A 5,777-nucleotide genomic window follows, 5' to 3' on the forward strand; every position below is an offset into this window, starting at 1 on the left:
CCCGATCTTGAAATGGGGCGGGGAGAGGGAGGAGTGAGGAGAGTGGGGTGGGTTAGGGTTTAGGATGGGTGGTTAAGCAGGGGGGTCGAGGTGGGCCGGCCTGCTCGGAGTGGCTGTGGCCAGCCGGCTTGGCTGAGGCCCAGTTGGCCATGGAGGTTCTTTTACCTTTTTTTATTTTACTTCCTGTTTATTTATCTTTTAGTCTTTAATGTATTTTAGTTTAATTAAAAGACAAAAATAAACTTCTAAATTAGTATTATCATTTAACCCACGACCACAAAAAGTTTGACCCCTAAATAAAATGTTTTAGTATTTTTACAATTTATAAAAGGCATTTAATTGATGTTTTAGTTATTGTTTTAATTATCTTAGTGCATTTATTTTATAGAAATGTGGTTTCTCTATCAATATTACCTATGATTTAATTGCCACATTTAGAACATTTTAGTTTTAACATTTAAAATTTTTTTTGACTTTATTTTAAATTTGAATTTGAACGGGTTTTGAATCAACGTGAGGTTATCAACAGTAATCGTGGGGACGTGGCATCGCTAGCAGAGGGTTACTGTAGCTTAATTATCCGGGCGTCACAAGATTGAAAAAGTTTGAGAACATTAAAAGTATGAAACAATTGCTTGGCTTGTCATCGGGGTTGTGCATGATTAAATACGTTGTGTGATGAAGATGGAGCATAGCCAGACTATATGATTTTGTAGGGATAGCTTCCTTTGGCCATGTTATTTTGAGAAGACATAATTGCTTAGTTAGTATAATTTAAGTATTATTATTTTTATGTCAATATTAAACTTTTGTCTTGAATCTTATGGATCTGAACATTCATGCCACAATAAATAGAATTACTTAGAGAAATATGTTAGGTAGCATTCCGCATCAAAAATTCTGTTTTTATCATTTACCTACTCGAGGCCGAGCAGGAATTAAGCTTGGGGATGCTGATACGTCTCCAACGTATCTATAATTTTTTATTGTTCCATGCTATTATATTATCAACCTTGGATGTTTTATATGCATTTATATGCTATTTTATAGGAATTTTGGGACTAACCTATTAACCCAGAGCTCAGTGCCAGTTCTGTTTTTTCCTTGTTTTAGAGTATCGCAGAAAAGGAAATCAAACGGAGTCCAATTGACCCGAAACTTCACGGAACTTATTTTTGGACCAGAAGAAGCCCACGGAGTATCAGAGTTGGACCAGGAGAGTCCCGGGCTTCCCACGACGGTGGGGGGCGCGCCCACCCCCTGGGCGCGCCCCCTGCCTCGTGGACAGATCGGAGGTCCACTGACGTACTTCTTCCTCTCATATATACCCATATACCCTAAAAACTTCGAGGAGCAGAATAGATCGGGAGTTCCGCCGCCAGAAGCCTCCGTAGCCACCGAAAACCAATCTAGACCCGTTCCGGCACCCTGCCGGAGGGGGAATCCCTCTCCGGTGGCTATCTTCATCATCCCGGTGCTCTCCATGACGAGGAGGGAGTAGTTCTCCCTCGGGGCTGAGGGTATATACCAGTAGCTATGTGTTTGATCTCTCTCTCTCTCTCTCTCTCTCTCTCTCTCTCTCGTGTTCTTGAGGTGATACGATCTTGATGTATCGCGAGCTTTGCTATTATAGTTGGATCTTATGATGTTTATCCCCCTCTACTCTCTTGTAATGGATTGAGTTTTCCCTTTGAAGTTATCTTATCGGATTGAGTCTTTAAGGATTTGAGAACACTTGATGTATGTCTTGCGTGGGATAACCGTGGTGACAATGGGTTATTCTATTGATTCACTTGATGTATGTTTTGGTGATCAACTTGTGGGTTCTGCCCATGAACCGATGCATGGGGTTGGCACACGTTTTCGTCTTGACTCTCCGGTAGAAACTTTGGGGCACTCTTTGAAGTACTTTGTGTTGGTTGAATAGATGAATCTGAGATTGTGTGATGCATATCGTATAATCATACCCACAGATACTTGAGGTGACATTGGAGTATCTAGGTGACATTAGGGTTTTGGTCGATTTGTGTCTTAAGGTGTTATTCTAGTACGAACTCTAGGGTTGTTTGTGACACTTATAGGAATAGCCCAACAGATTGATTGGAAAGAATAACTTTGAGGTGGTTTCGTACCCTACCATAATCTCTTCATTTGTTCTCCGCTATTAGTGACTTTGGAGTGACTCTTTGTTGCATGTTGAGGGATAGTTATGTGATCCAATTATGTTATTATTGTTAAGAGAACTTGCACTAGTGAAAGTATGAACCATAGGCCTTGTTTCAACGCATTGCAATACTGTTTACGCTCACTTTTATCATTAGTTACCTTGCTGTTTTTATATTTTCATATTACAAAAACCTAATATCTACCATCCATATACCACTTGTGTCACCATCTCTTCGCCGAACTAGTGCACCTATATAATTTACCATTGTATTGAGTGTGTTCGGGACACAAGAGACTCTTTGTTATTTGGTTGCAGGGTTGTTTGAGAGAGACCATCTTCATCCTACACCTCCTACGGATTGATAAACCTTAGGTCATCCACTTGAGGGAAATTTGCTACTGTCCTACAAACCTCTGCACTTGGAGGCCCAACAACGTCTACAAGAAGGTTGTGTAGTAGACATCACTTAAGTCCGTCCGAATCATGTTAGCAAATTGCCACATTTTATGAAATCTGGCAAATGGATGTCAAACTACATTTCTTAATGGATTTCTTAAGAAGAGTTGTATATGATGCAACCAGAAGGTTTTGTCAATCCTAAATGTGCTAACAAAATGTGCAATCTCCAGTGATCCATCTATGGACTGGTGCAAGCATCTCAGAGTTGGAATATACGCTTTGATGAGTTGATCAAAGCATATAGTTTAATACAGACTTGTGGTGAAGCATGTATTTACAAGAAAGTGAGTGGGAGCACTACAACATTTCTGATCAATATATGTGAATGACATATTGTTGATCGGAAATAATGTAGAATTTTATGGAAAGCACAAAGGAGTATTTGAAAGGAGTTGTTTCAAATAAAGACCTCGGTGAAGGTACTTACATATTGAGCATCAAGATCTATAGAGATAGATCAAGACGCTTGATAAGTTTTTTCATTGAGTACATACCTTGACAAGATTTTGAAGTAGTTCAAAATGGAACAATCAAAGAAAGAGTTCTTACATGTGTTACAAGGTGTGAAATTGAGTAAGACTCAAACCCGACCACGGCAGAAGATAGAAAGAAAATGAAAGTCATTCCCTATGCCCCAGCCATAGTTTCTATAAAGTATGCCATGCTGTGTACTAGATCTATTTTATTCCCTACACTCTGTTTAGCAAGGGGGTACAATAGTGATCTAGGAGTAGATCACTGGACAGCGGTCAAAATTATCCTTAGTGGAATAAGGATATGTTTCTCAATTATGGAGGTGACAAAAGGTTTGTCGTAAAGGGTTACGTCAATGCAAATTTTGACACTGATCCAGATGACTCTAAGTCTCAATCTGGATACATTTTGAAAAGTGGGAGCAATTAGCTAGAGTAGCTCCATGCAAAGCATTGTTGACATATAAATTTGCAAAATACATACGGATCTGAATGTGGCAGACCCGTAGACTAAACTTCTCTCACAAGCAAAACATGATCACACCTTAGTACTCTTTGGGTGTTAATCACACAGCGACGTGAACTAGATTGTTGACTCTAGTAAACCCTTTGGGTGTTGGTCACATGATGATGTGAACTATGGGTGTTAATCACATGGTGATGTGAATTATTGGTGTTAAATCACATGGCGATGTGAACTAGATTATTGACTCTAGTGCAAGTGGGAGACTAAAGGAAATATGCCCTAGAGGCAATAATAAAGTTATTATTTATTTCCTTATTTCATGATAAGTTTATTATTCATGCTAGAATTGTATTAACCGGAAACATGGTACATGTGTGAATACATAGACAAACATAATGTCACTAGTATGCCTCTACTTGACTAGCTCGTTAATCAAAGATGGTTATGTTTCCTAACCATAGACATGAGTTGTCATTTGATTAACGGGATTACATAATTAGGAGAATAATGTGATTGACTTGACCCATTCTGTTAGCTTAGCACTTGATCGTTTAGTATGTTGCTATTACTTTCTTCATGACTTATACATGTTCCTATGACTATGAGATTATGTAACTCCCATTTACCGGAGGAACACTTTGTGTGCTACCAAATGTCACAACGTAATTGGGTGATTATAAAGGTGCTCTACAGGTGTCTCTAAAGGTACTTGTTGGGTTGGCATATTTCGAGATTAGGATTTGTCACTCCTATTGTCGGAGAGGTATCTCTGGGCCCACCCGGTAATGCACATCACTATAAGCCTTGCAAGCATTGTAACTAATGAGTTAGTTGCGGGATGATGTATTACGAAACGAGTAAAGAGACTTGCCGGTAACGAGATTGAACTAGATATTGAGATACCGACGATCAAATCTCGGGCAAGTAACATATCGATGATAAAGGGAACAACGTATGTTGTTATGCGGTTTGACCGATAAAGATCTTCGTAGAATATGTGGGAGCCAATATGAGCATCCAGGTTCCTCTATTGGTTATTGACCGGAGACGTGTCTCGGTCATGTCTACATAGTTCTCGAACCCGTAGGGTCCGCACGGTTAACGTTCGGTGACGATTTGTATTATGAGTTTATGTGTTTTGATGTACCGAAGGTAGTTTGGAGTCCCGGATGAGATCGGGGACAAGACGAGGAGTCTCGAAATGGTCGAGACGTAAAGATCGATATATTAGACGACTATATTCGGACATCGGAAAGGTTTCGAGTGGTTCGGGTATTTTTTCGGAGTACCGGGGAGTTACAGGAATACGGGGGAAGAAGTATATGGGCCTTATCGGGCTTTAGGGGAGAGAGAGAGAGTCAGGCTACACGCCCCCCCCCAATGACTAGTCCGAATTGGACTAGGGGGAGGGGCGGCGCCCCCTCCTTCCTTCTCTTCCCTCTTCCCCTTCCTTGTCTCCTACTCCTACTACTTGGAAAGGGGAGGAATCCTACTCCCGGTGGGAGTAGGACTCCTCCAGGGCGCGCAATAAGGGCCGGCCCTCCCCCCTCCTCCACTCCTTTATATACGTGGCCAGGGGGCACCCCATAGACACAACAATTGATCTCTTGATCTCTTAGCCGTGTGCGGTGCCCCCCTCCACCATATTCCACCTCGATCATATCGTAGCGGTGCTTAGGTGAAGCCCTACGTCGGTAGCAACATCATCACCGTCACCACGCCGTCGTGCTAATGGAACTCTCCCGTGAAGCTCTGCTGGATCGGAGTTCGCAGGACGTCATCGAGCTGAACGTGTGCTGAGCTCGGAGGTGTCGTACGTTCGGTACTTGGATCAGTCGGATCGTGAAGACGTACGACTACATCATCCGCGTTGTGCTAACGATTCCGCTTTCTGTCTACGATGGTATGTAGACAACACTCTTCCCTCTCGTTCCTATGCATCTCCATGATCTTGTGTGTGCGTAAGAATTTTTTTGAAATTACTACGTTTCCCCAACAAATACCCCCTAGAGGGCGGGAGCCCCTACGATATTGGATCTATCCTCCTCTTTTTATCTAGGGTTTCTATCTATTTTTGGTCCTCTTTTCTGGCCGAGCACCATTTCTTAAATATTTGAAATTCCATAACTCTGATCGGGCTGAAATTTTCACATGATTTTTTCTTCATAATTACCTTCGTTGCGGCCGAAGGAGAGCTCCAACAGACTTACGG

The sequence above is a fragment of the Triticum dicoccoides genome, chromosome 2A, assembly GCF_002162155.2.
Source record: "Triticum dicoccoides isolate Atlit2015 ecotype Zavitan chromosome 2A, WEW_v2.0, whole genome shotgun sequence".
Classification (NCBI taxonomy): Eukaryota; Viridiplantae; Streptophyta; class Magnoliopsida; order Poales; family Poaceae; genus Triticum; species Triticum dicoccoides.